At 41.5% G+C, this 15,959-nt stretch overlaps 1 long non-coding RNA gene across 5 annotated transcripts; it reads right to left on the bottom strand.

Annotated features, from left to right (window-relative positions):
• Positions 1–1,856: 1,856 nt before the first annotated feature.
• Positions 1,857–12,713, bottom strand: LOC124073817. Of its 5 annotated transcripts, none has more exons than XR_006845727.1 (4): positions 12,692–12,713; positions 10,163–10,290; positions 2,426–2,536; positions 1,857–2,210 (listed from the first exon to the last, which is right to left on the bottom strand). It is a non-coding gene; the product is annotated as an uncharacterized LOC124073817 (long non-coding RNA). The 5 variants fall into 5 exon arrangements; XR_006845728.1 differs by having other exon boundaries at positions 10,163–10,295; positions 12,692–12,706; XR_006845725.1 differs by lacking the exon at positions 12,692–12,713 and adding an exon at positions 11,909–12,049.
• Positions 12,714–15,959: the final 3,246 nt, after the last annotated feature.

Here is a 15,959-nt window from a genome sequence, read left to right as displayed (position 1 = left end):
TAAGTTGAATAAGAGTATCAGTTAGATGTATTAATATGCCCCTTTTGCAGTCAATTCTTTTATTCAGAGGTACTGAAATTTACATTTTGTAATTAGTACAAGTTAAACCAGAGTGGTGAGTATAATAGGATCCAAGCCCATTCTGGGAGAGTAGGGTTTTCATGTCAAGAGCCCTATTCTACCTGGAGTGTTGCATACACATGCACGTGTAATGCATGATGTGAATAAAGCATAATTCTGGGCTGTTGTCTCTCGCTTGTGTTAGACAGGTAATAAGGTAATGATTCAGTTTTGTTTTTGAAATTAACAGAGCTTTGCTGAATACAGTGCAACAGGAGTTTACAGGGAGAAAAGAAGACATTCAAATATGTGTGTAAAAGAATGGCACACCTCTAATGTCTAGATGTTTGAGACAGAATAAGCCCACTCCCCTTTAAAGGAAATGATGAGTTTTTTGTCAGGCTAAGTAATATATATATATATGAGGCTTTAATGTTTGACAGCATGTAAACAGGTTGTACTGTGACACCCACCAACTCTAAAAATACTTATTTTGTTGGTGAACTGTGATCTTCAACCTCCCTCCACCCTAAACTGTGAGAGTGGCTGTAGGTATTCAGATGTGTGTACCATCTTATTTTCCACCTAAAATAAATTTAATTAACATCTGCCAGAATACGGTAGCAGTTTTAATTGGAAAAGAAGCTGATTCAACCGGGAGTGAAAAAAAAAAAGTTTAAGTCCACCATCTGCGTGTGCGGCTGTATATAGACAGTCGTGATGTAGTTACAAAACAGAGAAAGGGTGCAGGTTAGTAGCACCAAGCCAGTAACAGTATGCAGGGTGTGTGATCAGACTACAGGCTGAAAAGAAACCCCCCTCACGACTCTGCAAAGAGAAGGAAGGAGAGAAAGAAACAAGAAAGGAAAATGGAGTGGGGGAGGTTGTGCAGAGGAGGTGGAGGTTAGGCTGGTATTTATAAGAAACTCAGAAGGGACGTGGTTCAGGTGTGGTCCTGCTCCTGAAATGCTGTAAGATGGCTTCAATTCAAAAATGAGAAATCACTGGCATTTATTTACATCGTTATATCGGTAATGTTGGGATAAAAACTGACAAACTGGGAAACAGAACTGAGGCGAGTTGTAAAATGCGGTTTGGTGTTTTACTGCTGTGGAGGCGTTTTAATGAACATTTTGTATTAAACACACTTCTCAGACACATTTTATTGCCTTTGTTTGGAATGAATGAATAGTTTTGTATATTTTTGTATATTTTACAATATTTAAATTTTTCACTTAACTATTTTTTGGTAGCAGGGACATAAAGAATTTCACTGCACATTGTACCGTGTATGATTGTGTGTGTGTGACAAATAAACCTATTTTGTATCTTGTATCTCATAATGTGTATGGATTTCAAGTATTGTTAACATGCATATCGTGACTTTAAATCTGCACCCCTGACTGCCAGGCTCTGACAGCAGGCTAATCTGGGAATGTGTGGGTGTGACGCCAAGAGGAGTTCAAGTTTACCCGCTGGGGCTGGATTAGGTTAGCCAGACAGACAGCTGACAGTACTGATGTCTGCATGTGAGGGTATGTGTATCTGTGTGTGTGTGTGACCAGAGCACAGTGCACACTGTGGAATTTACAAGTGAACCACAATGTGCATCGACTGCTATTTGTATGTGCAAAAGGTTAAGTAAAAATGTGAGCATATGATGTTATAGTGAGGTTATACATTTCCTGAATTGTTTAGATAATTAAATGTATCCATACTCCTAAATATTAAAAGAATTCAGACATTCAAAACTCTGACAATATTCAGAAAGCGATGACACAAAAGATGGCAATTTGTTTTTATACCAAGTATTCGATACTTTTATTTCCATTTATAAGTATTCATCTCAAGTTGACAATTTACATCACAGCCCATCAGCTCTCTGGAACTGTCTACAAGTCGATGTGCTGTACGCCAGCCGTAGGAGAAGGGGGGAGGGGGGGACTGAGGGACACCAAATAAGCCTAAACCAGAGGGGAACACAGGGGGGAGGAAACTGTGATTACTGCCGCCAGATCCAAAATTCAGCCCGAATCAACACAATGTTTGTCACGCCATCATCATCATCATCATCGTTGTTGTCATCACCCAGTCCAGAGCTGTCGTGCAGAAGGGAATGCTGGGAACTTGGAGGACTCAGTGCAGTGGACCTGGAAGAGAGAAAGAGATGCGAGATAATAAAATAAGATAAAACAAAAATTCAACTAACCCTAACCCTATCTACAGAAATAAATGAGTTGCTATTGACAACTAATACATCATTTTCAAGCAAAAATGATGAGAAAGCACTGCAAATTCTACTGGTAAAAAACTACTTTCTATGGCCTTGAATGTATCATGCAGTACACGATGTTAACGTCCTTACATTTGAGGTTAGAGGGCGCTTCCTCATGACGTCCCCTCAGCTGCACTCTTCACACAGGCAGCAAAGGCCTCCATCAGATCTTTGCAGCCCTCGGCTCCCTTCTCTGCCACACTGGAAGAAAGATTAATGACTGTTAGATCACAGTCAGGCTACAGTCTGATGACGATTTAGCCTCTGAGAAGGTCTTTGGGCTTTCACTATAGCCAGTAGATATCCTGGATGAGACTTCCTCTCTTACTGTGTATGAGTGCATGTATGCAAGTTTTTTTTCTCCCTCTCTGCTTGCATCACCACGTGTATAAAATACCATCATGGAGCTAATAGCAAATCTTTTTTATTATTGCTAATACAAGTACGTATATTAGCAACTTGAGATGAGTATGGGGCTGGAGCTGAGAGACGACCCTTCATTTATCTGCATGTGAACGCAGACCCAGTTTTAAAAAGCTAAAACCGACAATAGCCGACTGGTTGTGAGATTACATTTTGGCCGGTGCGTTTGGCCTCTTTTGCTCTCCACACCGACGGTTTACCTGCATGCAATCAGATCCCACTCGCACACGACAGCTCATGGCTTCTCAGATTACAAACATATGCAGATTACAAGATGAAGCACATTTCATCTTTCATTTTCACAAATAGTTTTTGCATTACGATGTCACCTTCTCACTCCGATGGCATGTAGGAATGACAGAGAGCTTTAGTCTAGCTTTTGTCAGCAGTGGTGGACTCAACTAAGTCCCAGTCCAACTAATTCTGTTGACAGAACAGATGCTTGTTTCATGTGCCAACAGATCTTAATGGGATAAGATGCAACTAATAGTATATAGATACCATCCCATCTCTCCATTAGTGGAGAGGACAGATAAGACAAGACAAACTGACGTGAAATGAGTCTAAGTGAATAATGCTGTTAGGGTGCCAAGTGTCCTCTCTCAATGGAACACCAACTCACTGACAAAGTTCAATCACTTTGAGAACAAAAATGACCCAACACACAGAAAGATTTTCCCAAATGAGAACGGCCTATACATCTGAAATGCACCGGCGGGCAAAGACAGAAAACAAAACAAGAAAGACTGTATGAAAGATGGGACAATAAGGGGATGAAAGTGAGAGAGCGAGCGAGAGAGAGAGGTCTAACAGATTATTTCAGGCTCCAGTGCAGGAGCAAACACAGCAGTCGACACTGCCACAGGGCATTAGGGTGATGGAGCGAAAGGGAAGGGAAAGGGGGGGGGGTGGGGCAGAGGGAGGAGTGAAAAGCCATGTGGATGAACCCATCTGCTTGATAGGACAGCAGAGAGGGAGGGATGGAGGGAGGTTTGCGTGATAATGCAGAGATGACAGGACATGAGATAAGAGGGTGAGCACACAGGAGGAGGGGTTTCATGATACATGAATGTAAACCCATCCTTTGGCTCCTCCCATCTCTTCATGACGCCTGAGTATCCCTCTGTCATGTTCAACCCACTGAAGAGCTGGGCAGCTATCCTCATCTCCTCAACATCAAATCCCTCCATGCTGCCTCACTTTCACTTTAAAGTCACTAAGATAATAGTTTTGCTACTGATTCAGTATCAAATAGTTCACATTTAAAGGGTAAGGCTGGTGATATTGTTCTTCTTTTGGTATTTTTACAGGATTAGCAATAACCGTATACTGTACTGTAATTAATACTGTAATTAATTTTACATATAGTAGTTTTCATTGTTAGCGGCACAGTCCGCCAGTCCTGTGCAAGGTTCAAACTACACACCTACACACACACACACACACACAACGTATGCATGTGAACGTTTCCTACTGCTGCTACTTCATATTAAAAGTGCTCGACTGGTGAAACATGGGATGGTTTTCACTGTGAAGCAGTCATAGCACGGACTCACCATTCTTTTTCATAAAAAGGCATAAAAAATATTCCAAATAAATCAGGACTGAAATCTTAAGGGCGCGTCACTGATTGCATTCCTGTAACACTGTCACAGAATGGACAGTTAAGTGAAAGGAATCAGAAGAGATATCATCTTTTCTGATTCCACACATGCTTCTCCTTTGTCATAACCTGACACCTGCGCTACACAAATTAAAATTCAACTGCTGATAGGTCAGTTTAATGTATTAAAACTGGTTCCCCCTTGAAAGATTACAACCTCAAAAGGAATACTTTGATATTTTGGGGGAAATGGTTATTCAAGAACTGACAGCACTCAAGTCTGTATGCTAAATATGAAGTTGAACTGAGGAGACAGTCCACAATAAGACAACTGTCAACTCTCTAAACAACAAGCAGTTTAATTTTATTTCATTATGTTTTCATTATTTCATTTTGCAGACACAACAGGGGTGAAATAAAATCTATTCTGCAAATTGAATAATTGTGAAAACCAAGACCATCACACTGCAGCTGTTAATACACCAGCGTAGCTACACTGGGCCCTCTCTACCACTTTATCTCTTTTTGTATTGTGGCTGGGTGCCTGTTAGTGATGTAACACACAGCTGGCTGCAGCAGATTATTGCTCAGAGCTTCACTTTGCCAGGAGGTGGGTATGAGGAAATGGGAGCCAATGAGTTTGTGTCACTGCAATCATGCATTTATGGTAGTGTGTTGCAGAGTGAGTGAGTGAGTGAGAGTGTGTGTGTGTGTGTGTATACATGCGCGCTTCAACAGAGTCAACGAGTGTTTAATGTTGGACGCACTGCACTGATGACCCAACAGCAGTGCACCAGAAAACCTAACCTCATGGGTGTGTCGTCAGATAATCCTGCAACAGTATCACTGGTCCACCACACACACACACACACACACACACACACACGTGCTTCTTAATCTCAATCCCAAAATGAGCTGACTGAATCGAGGTGGATGGAAGAATCATGCTGACCAAGACGTCCCCATGCTAGAGCTGCTCGAAGAACCTGCAGTTCAAATGTCATCTAAACCAGTTGGGGTTTTATTGTGCAACGCTGAATATCGAGGGCTCTTCTTCAGCACTGTCAAACACATGAAAACAAAGACACGCCAAATGTGAGCTCTCCAAAAACTCATACTTTTCAAAATTCCAAAAAAAAAAAAGGTATGGTTCCCCTTGCTGAAACGTGTGCTTTACTGCCTGTGCTTCACATTGTCTTTGGTCTGATTCAACAGCACATGCGCACAGTCCTGATATGAATACATGTGTACAAAGTACACACAGGGGGATTTACAGAGCATCAGAGCAGGGTGGTCACATGGCAGAGGAGGGAAAGGAGCCAATGACATCACCACCACCGCAGTCATCACGCAACCTCCCGAGAGAAAGCCCAACTCTGAGCGAGGTCACGTTACAGGGTCATGGGGCAAAGCTGGGTTGTCATGGCAACCAGTTCAGGCTTGAATCTTCTGGCCAGACTCAATTATATTCATTACATTATATGAAACAAAGCTTATAATATTCAGATGAAAAATCTGGCATTGAGGCAAACGGCCACTCACTCACACAACCACCATGAAATGTCTGAACCAGCTTCACGCTATCAAGCACAAGTTACAACCTGAGGCAGTGATGTCAACACGCCTAGGTCTGACTGATCGCCACTCAGGCCGGGTGCAAGAGTGACGTCATCTTCCCATCCTGGACACGATCAGGAAATGGGGGCTGAATTATTTAGACTGGGCTAGCTGTAGTCTGTCCTCTGGGACGAACATGCATAATGGATCACTGAGCAGGTGCAGCAGCGATAAAAGATGTAAAGGCCAAACATTAGCCAAGAGATCATGTGATTAAGGCCGAGTGTGTGGTGTCGTTATCAAACGGGGAGCACGCAAGACTCATTCAAGCATCCCTGGGCTCCTTTGGCCAGTGGTGCTATAACCATGGTAGGCCTTTAAAATATTATAGAACAGTGGTGCTAAAACTTTTCTGTGACCCCTCCAAAACAAAGCTGTTTCTATTTGTGACCTGCACTCAGGTGTTGCTACAACTACCAGTTTTGACTACTTAAACAAGATTTTCTTTCTTTATTGTGTTCCTTATTATTCTTTATTGCGTTCATTTGTCAAAAGGGTTGAAATGCTTATATCAAACATGCAAAGAGACAGTAAAAACAAAAAAAATAACACAATACTATCTACCTCAAATTTCTTTTCTGCTTTCCCAGGCCGTTAATAATCTCACCCTCGGATTTAACTTTCGACTCCCAGGATTAGACACATGTCTCTTCTCTCTTGTGTGTGAGAGAGAGAGAAAGAGAGAGAGAGAATGGAGGGCAACGGAAGAGGGCAGGACCTGTGTGCTTTTATATTCAGCTCTTGTGAAAGAGTCTGCAGTCTCAAAGTACACAGCCTTACCACCAACACTCCAGTAGGTAACATGTTGCCTACTGGAGTTTCCACAATACTCTTCATGACAAATACAACAAGAACTGACAGCTCAGTGAGTCACATAATATACTGTATGTCAGTAAGAGAATTATAGATCAACCTCTCATGTGAGTGTGTGTGTTTCTGTATGTGCATTGATTGTCCTGGCCCAGAACACCAGGTTCCATAAACAGACATACTGCAAAAAATATTCAACATATATTCTCCGGATCTATCAATAGATATGGAAGAATATTTTAGCCAATTTCCAGAAACTCTTTTCTCTTTTCTGAACAATAGAGCATGTCTCTGTATTACAGTACATTTAAAAAAAAGACTAAAACAAGCTGATTTGAATTAAAGACAACAAATGCTTGTTTAGTGAAAGACAAAAAATAACTGATGCAGAAGTGAAGAACGAAAACTGAGTGTTATCAAATATCAAAAGAAAAATGCAGCTTGTCCCAACTATAAATCAAATGCACGCATTTGCTGGAGAATTTAAGCAAAACTGCTACAAACTACACAAACAAGTGTCTAATGTGAAGATAAAATGGTGTATATCCTTTGCATGTAATATTTTAAAGGCGTACCATGGTTTATTGCCTCACACATACTCACGATCTGTTGCTCGAACTCCACCTCTGTGTGACTTTGCCTATGTGACCTTGACAAGGTCATGACTGCTGTTGCTAATTGAAAGAAAAAAAAAGGATTCTCCTATTAAACCACATAAAAAGTCTGTAAAAAGAACTGCAGAAACATGTTCAAATCTGACCTAGAGTGAGTGTAAGGAGCTGCTTATCACCACAACATGAGTGCCAGAAGCCAAGATGGCCGCCTCCATTCGCCCCTGTGTATGTGAACGTGTTGCCTTGAGGCTGTCTTGTTAAAAGAAGCAAGTGTCAGGTGGAGCAGTAATGTGATCTATGGCAAGGAACATGTCGTGGTACCCCGAACATAAAGTCAGTGTCAAACATGCAGTCTCATTCTATAAATATGTGGAACTTGTGGGATTCATTACACATAGTCAGCCATATTGAATTTACAATTGGATTGAAACGTGGCCTGGTTGGAATAAAAAGAAAGACCCAGAGAGGCCAACAGGGTGTTGTGATTTCCTCAACACCTCCATTTGGCACATGGTAGTAAGAAGGACATCACATGCGTGAGGGGCAGGAGCCCAGCTGAAAATATTCTAAACAGGTTGCATTTATAAGCTAATTCTTCAGTCTTGATATCAAATAGTTATTTTATATTACCAGCAGAACAGATAAATGGCAGTGACCAAAGCACATGTCAATGACAGCATGCTGGATGTACTATAGTCACATGGGCCAAAGGATTCTTGGGAACATGGTGAACTTAATGTGTTTTATTTCACATGTCAAAGTCTGTTCGGTTTGAAAGATGTTTTTTTAAACAGTCCACTGAGTGTCCAACAATATTAAAGCACCACAACAAACTGAGTACCTCTTCAAATAACTAGAACTTATCTTGTTAAATGTCAGTTTTGGCTACCTTGGTCATTTATCAGAGTGTTAAAATTGGTCACGTCACTTTTTAAGTTGATATGGTATCTTTATTTCTTAGCAAACAGTTGCTTATTTAGTCAACCAGCAGAGCAACTTTGTCATTCATTTATAATCCTGTCTAAGCTAAGCCCATTATTCATTGCGGTTGTTGATCTCTAATAAATATCGGCCATCAAAAAGTCATGAGACAAAAATCCAGAGTGAGACGGGTCAAGAATCCAATACCCTGCGGGGGCCACTGTGGCCCTCAGGTTAACACTAGCAGCTTAAGGTCCCATTTACTAAGGCTATAGTGCCACCTGACTTTCCAAATTTCAATGTCATGGGATCATGTTCTGCATGCAATGGTCCACATCCAGTAATCAACTGAAACCTGATATTGACAAAACACCTTATCACCATAAAACCATTGTACTGTGCTTTCAAACACCCTGCACTGCATAGCGTAGACCTTGGTTGGAGTTCGCAGTATGGACCTACATGCTGCTAAGCATGAGTGCCCTGCGACTAAACACAAGGAGGACCAACGTCTACAGCATTAACACGGGAGCAGCGCCAATGAGTTATTGGCATTGCACTATTTATATTCAGAAAACCTAAACACAGAAAAAGTTATATATCAGGCTAGCTATTGAGCACATAAATTCAAACAGATCTTTAAGTGTCCATGGTCAGAAATGGAGGGACAAAGTTGGCACACATACAGTTTTTGATTAGCCAACCATCCACACCTTGCCCTGCCTCCGTCCCTCCTCCACTTCAACCTGCTGTCTTATCTAAAGACTTCACACATTCACTGGCAGCTTATCAAGGCCCGCCAGTCTGGCTGGAAGAGACTTGGCTGCCATGAAAGAAATGTGTGTATTTTGCACAAATATGAACACAAGAAGGCAAAATTAAAATATCCATTTGAATGTTCAAGGAAATGTTAAAGATACAAGTTAGCTGTTCATGGTAATCCATCACAGTGGAGGTGCACCCCCAGCTTAGCAACCATGCACAAAAGAAAGAAAAAAGGAAAAACACCCCTGTCTGTCAAAATGGTCTGTGCCAGAGAAGAAGAGTGGATAGTTAATGTGCAGAAGCCCAGAAGATGTACAGCAAAGTGTTACATCATTACACATCTGAGCTGCACATGTAAGTTTCTGCTGCGAATAAACAAAAAACAAAAGCCAAAGCATCGCTGAGCTGCTGCTGTCACCGTCTCAGATAGCGGGGACAAACGGAACGAGCTAACGCAAGGTATTGTGGGGAGAGGGAGGCTAGTGACGCAAGCAGATTCCCAACCTTCATCCATGCGTATGGATGAGCATCAAACCCCATCCCGCTGCCACAAATCGTTAATGCCCGAATCACTCACCCCACATAGGGTACCCCAAGTTTTCATGACCTTTACCCCCTGCACCCAGCTAGGATGTCAAATTCAGTTACATGCTAACATGCAAGACTTGATTCTCTCTTGGTGGTTTTCAGCGCTAACCTCAGAAGAGACTCCATTTTAGCATGGCGCATTTTAGGATGCTGCGGTCTTCTCCTTCAGTCGTTAGAGTTCTGCGACGTTAAATCAGCTCAGAATTTTGAGAAATATTGCAGACGATTTTCAAGCACAGCACAAATGATTCAAATGGTCATGTTGTCGCTCAGGGCTTCTTCAGCTATTCAACATCTCAGCAAATGTGGATGCCTGAAGGCAACTCTTGAAGCCAGTGGAGAACTTGTGGAATGTGGACCGAAGACTAGAAGAGCTTCATTGATTGCTAACACAGTTTATTGTCATGATGATGGTGGAGATAAAAGAAACACACTGAACTTTTGCTCCCATGCACACCTCTTTGCAACATGCATACAGTGGCCTACCATTTGTCCAGGTCAGCCTTGATGCTGGCACAAGCAGCAGGGACGGGGGCCTCGGCGGGGGCGGCGGCGGCGGTCTCGGAGTCTGACATGTCTGTCGTGCTGTCAAGGGTGCGTGTCCTGTCCTGTTCCTGTCCTCCGAACGCCAATGGATCCCAGAGCCACCGAGAAAGAGAGAGAGAGAGAGAGAGAGAGAGAGAGAGAGAGAGAGAGAGAGAGAGAGAGAGTGGGGTTGAGAGTGAGTTGGTGAAAGGGGAGGGCGCATGGGAGGAGGTGGGAGGAGATAAACATGTGAGAGGGCAGCACACGTGTGTGCACAGCAGCAGAGGTGAAGGGCCAGTGACCTCGACTGAAGTCCAAAAGCAGAAGATTGGACAACATGGACAAAGGGGGAAGTCTTGATGTTCCTCACTGATGACAGGTTCATGAGGTAGTTTTATAACCACTGGTTCCTAACCAGCTGTTCAAGATTAGTCAATTAATCAATTAGTTCTCACCTTTTAAATTAATCGCCAACTATTTGGATTTTTTTTAAATTCCCACATTCTGATTTCAGCTTTTCAAATGTGAATATTTTCTGGTTTCTTTAGTCCTTTATGACTGTAAACTAAATGTCTTTGGGTTGGTGACAAAACAGGACATCTCAGAACATCCTGGGAACACTGGGCTTTAGGAAAATGTGATCAACTTTGTTTTAATTTTTTAATTTTTTTTTTAAACATTCTGACATTTGATGGTCCAACCAACTAACAACTGATTGAGAAAATGACTGACAGATTAATCGATAATGAAACTCTACATGAACTTACACTCACCAAATACCAAATGTGTTAACAGCAGCGGAACAAACCCAAAAGATGTTTATGTATTTCACAGCCCTCACACAAATGTAATCTGTGAGTTAAACGGTGATCTGAATGACAAGCCCAGTCTGTATATTGAATTGCGTCACCTAGTGGCAGCTTTGTGCAAGATGTTACAGCATCTTCATCACAAAGCACATGGCAGCCATGCTTCAAAGGTCAGGGAATGTAATGCAGAAAAGTGTTTGTAGATAAACAAAGTGAAAGGATTTTTCCCTGTAATATAATCAGCGGAGTTACAGAAGATAGTATTTTGTGTATATACTGCATTCATTCAACACCAAATGGGAGCAGCGGCCACGTTGAGCCACATGTCCTTGTAGGAACAAACTCAAAGAATTTCCAAGGTCACAAAACATCCCCTGGAAAAAATCAGACTAGAGATGCAACGAACCATCAACTACAAAGCTGGTTAATCGATTAATACGCCACAAAGCTGAACACCTTTTAAAGAGCTTCTACCAAAACGAGAACATTATCACAACTAGATGACAGTGATTATGATGATTTCAAATGACTGCATGAGGAAAAACTGTTTGTACTCGTTTTTTTTATTCTTTCTGCATAAATGTGATTAATCTGTCTCAGTGTTGTTAGAAAATAAAAGCTGAAAGCATCTGCGTGGCTACGAGGAATAGGCTGAGCCGACCCTTTATGAGTGCTGTTACATTACTGACGCAACAACTGTTACGCAACGACCCGCACAAAACTCCTGACCGCGCCGCTGCTCATTTGCGTCCACGTTACCAGAATTACCTGGCTGCACACAGAGACCTGGTACCACCTTTAGCAAACCTTTACATTGTGACTCTAAAACTGTACTGATACCAGGGACCGAAAGTTATGTCCTCTCAATCCAAAACACGTAAATCAAGACTTGACTGACTTCACGTCGTGCGTCTTAACAGCTCTCCTGGCGCGCGTCACCTGTCCCGTGCATGTCCACAGCTCGTTTGCGACCTGAACACCCTGGTGAAGCTTTTCAAATTTAACACAACCCTATGAACTGTGGGATATGTAGTCCTGGGTAAGTGAACGCGAGAGCTTGGTAACCTCAGGCTGCTTTTGCAGGTATGTTGCTGAATAGTTGCAGCAGAACAACGGATGCCTGTTTTTAAAACATTTGTAAGCTCTGCTCAACGTGATTTATATCAAGCGCAGCCCACATCAGCTCTGCTATTTCCTAAATTAGTGCTCATTCATATTCCACAAAGAGTGAGGTGCCTAAATTACATTAGCATTAAATGTCATCCAATTACCTCCCTCCGTGGGAAAAACCTCCTCTTCTCACCTCCTGTGACACAAATAATGCTCTATCATGCATAAATTCTCTGCCATGAGGACACGCGATGAAGCACACAAAACTTATCACCCAATGGCACCATAACATACAGGTAAAAAATCCTGTAAACGTTGGCAATATATTATGAAGCACTGGATTATTCATCAAAGTACACAGTCTCCAAATCATCAAGTTCTGCTAAAAAGAAAGAACTTTTGGAGCAAAGAAAGAGCTCCTCTGTGAAGAAGCTCATTCCACACCTTAGCGTGAGTCCATCTGCACAGAGACAACAGGGAACACCATGTACTTTAGGCAACAGAAGTGGCTTCCTGTGCAAAAACCCATCATATGAGACTGATTTCATGAAACCATGACATTTACTCCTACCTATCTGCAGATGGGACGTCTCGGTCCTGAGTCAAAGAGCACAAAAAAGTCAGCCTAAGCGTGTGCAGCAATCACCAGAAAATGCCAAAGGGGGACTTTGGTGTGCTGCAACTGCTCACTAAAAGGGGGTGTGCGGCTCTAGTTTACGAGTTGCGTGCATGTGTGTGCTCGTGGTATGTGCACAGCCAGGAGCTAAAAGACAAAGAGGGAGGGGCGGACGAAGGAATAAATAAAGAAAGAAACTTGAGTGAAGAGAGCAACAGTCTAAAAGAGAAGATGCATCCGTCTGACATTCCATGAGGGTTAAACTGCCCAGCTGAGGGGGGGTGATGGCCTGTGCACATGTGTGTAACACACAGTACATGTATGTTCCCGTGTGTCTCCAGCGTGACTGACGTCTCAGTTCAGAAAAACAACGTGAAATATGGCTCCTGAGGTTCTCCCGTTCTGCTCCCCTCTCCTCAGTTTCCCTTCATTTCAGCCTTCAGTTCCTTCTCATCAGTTTCTGTGTGGAGGTCCCTCACTCAGATGCACAAAGAGAAGGCCCTCAGGCACAGATACACCACACACATGTTCAAACAAAACACTCACACCTGCATTTTTGCTTTGTAAGCCAAAACCATCATCATAAACCTGTTTTTCTGACAACATTTGCTTCAAGCAAATATACACTTGGGATTTATGTGTTAGTGTGTGTGTGTGTGTGTGTGTGTGTGGTGGTACCTACAGGTGATTCAATTAGAGGAGCTTCCAAGGTCAGTCTGTAGGTCACACATGGGAGGCCTGCAGCACATGTGAATGTCTGCACATGTAGAGTCCTTCACGTTTGGAGGCTGGAGGTCAGCAGTAGCACACAGGAAGAGGAACATACAACACAAAGGTCACAAGAAGAACTGTGTGCATAGAGGCTGCTGCAGGTTGGTCCACAGTTAGCGAACGTGGACACAGTACCCCTGTCATGTCCTTATGAGGAGGGATGACTGTTAACTCAGTGATGAGGTTTCCTGTGAAAGTCAAAGAAATGATAAACTTAATCCTTATGCTCTGCTTGGCGGCCTCTTTAGCAACTGAACAAACATGATCGCATGACATATTGACAAGTCGGTGACATGGAATGACACACTACTTCTCCCACCCCTAGAGGCATGGTTAAATACGGATGACTTCTACATGCTGCGGGACTTTTTATGCAGCACTACATCTTCTAAATACAAAACAATCATATCTGTGTCATTGGAGAAATGAAATGTGTTCATGAGAGGTCTAACATTAAGTTTGACCTTTGTAGCTAAGGTCATTATGGAGGATAGTATACTGTACAGTTCTGTGAATCAGCAAGAAATCTCTTACTTCATGCTAAGCCCATATAACATAAAACATGAAGTATGTGCTCCTTTGGTGTAGTATTGATGCTTTGTGGACACCTTTCTCACCTTCATCAAATGTTCAAAACCAGTGTGTGAGTTGCCACTTCAGTGTTTTTCTACATATTATGATTAATTCGGTCAGGAGAAAAGAAAAATGATTTACATGAATTTCATATCTCATATCTGGAACACAAAGGTTAAATATGGGAAAGTTCAGATAGAACTTGAGAAAATATAGATTGAAATACTGTTTGGAGAGAGTGTTATTATTGATACAGGGTTATTCCCTGCATGTACAGGAAATTAAAAACTTCATGAAGTTGTTTGTCTAAGCTGTCTCAGCACTTAATGTTCTTCTTCTTTTTTGACTCTTTATAAAAGACCCTGTTCTCAGCCTTAACATAATACCTTAATATTCCACACCTCAGCAGTCAGATCAGCTCCTAGCCCTCACCCTTTGTCATTGCCAATATGCCATCACATTATATGTGATATCAGCTTAACACTATTTTGATTTCACCAGTTAAAAATGTCCATACTGCTAGACTAAAAGGACCAGATATTTACTGTTAAGTTTACATCTTTTAGAAAATGTGTTCAGACCCAGAAAAGCAATCATTCATCAATGTATAAGTCACTGTTAATTTCTATTTTGCCGTGTGTGGTGGGTTAGGGTTAGTTTAGTGTTTAGTGCATCTTGCCGTGTCATTTTAGACCTGTCATTCCACTCTTGTCCACTAGATGTCCCCACTGGGTTCCTGCCTCTGTAGGCCTTGTTTTAACCATAACTGATGACTGCAATAATTATTTTCCTGCTTGCAAAAATGTAGTTGCATTTAAACGCTGTGACCAGGTTTTGACCTGACAAAAAGCTACAGGGTTATGTCTGATAGGTCTTATTTTATTATATTTGAAAAAAAAATATATATATGTGTTGTTTGAGTTAATTATCTGAGTCTTCAAAGTAACAAAGTACCTATAATTATCAAATATATGTGGTGGAGTAAAAAAATATCTGAATCTGAAATGAAAGTAATGAAATGTAAAGTAGAGAAAATGGCCAATAAGTACTTGAGTAAATGTACTTTGTTGAACTCCTCATCAGTGGTTACATTGCAGTAAAGTTTCTCCTACTGCTACCAGTATTTTCAAACCTGGAGTCAGGAAAACAATTAACCAAAATGTCCTTAACCCATTAATGTCCACAGTGGAATTTTATAGTTCCTGAACAGCACTAACTGAGCTAAGCTGAAAGTCTTGAAAATGTTCAGATTGGTAATTTGGTTGTTACTGAAAATATTCAGAGCAAATGTTCAGTTTCCAACTCTGACCAGAAATGAATAAAAAATAATTCTGTGGGACTTTTCCAGTTTTTCCTGAAAATGTGCTAATATGAATGAAAAACCCAAACAGTTGTTCTAGACTTTCAGTACTCTCCCTTATCTAAATCCACCTATCATGCTTCGATGTTGGGCTGGCTTCAGTAGTCAGTGGGATCTGTAAAGCACCTTGAAAGCTGTTGTGCAAAGATTATCATCAGATCATATCAGGCATTGAAGAAATGTTCTGTCTTTTGTCCTTCAAGTCCTCTGTGAATCAGTCTGTGATGTGTTCTTGAACTCTACCTGTGATGTTATTAAAACTAGCATGTACACATTAATACGATAATAATTACGATCCAGTAGTGACCTTTATTCTGAAATATACTGTTCTGTTAATGAGCAATTTTAGTTTTTTGTACTTGAAGTGTATTTTGCTAATTTTATTTAATTTATTTTATTGTGACAGAGTATTTCTAAACTGTGATATTTTTACTTTTGCTCACATAACAGTGCTGAGTACGTCTTCCTCCACTGACCGTAAATTAACCATCAAATGATCCGGTAATGAATTAAGAGTAT

Source organism: Scatophagus argus, chromosome 16, assembly GCF_020382885.2.
Source record: "Scatophagus argus isolate fScaArg1 chromosome 16, fScaArg1.pri, whole genome shotgun sequence".
Classification (NCBI taxonomy): Eukaryota; Metazoa; Chordata; class Actinopteri; family Scatophagidae; genus Scatophagus; species Scatophagus argus.
Note: the sequence above shows the minus strand (reverse complement) of the source record. Positions and strands in the feature narration are given on the sequence as shown.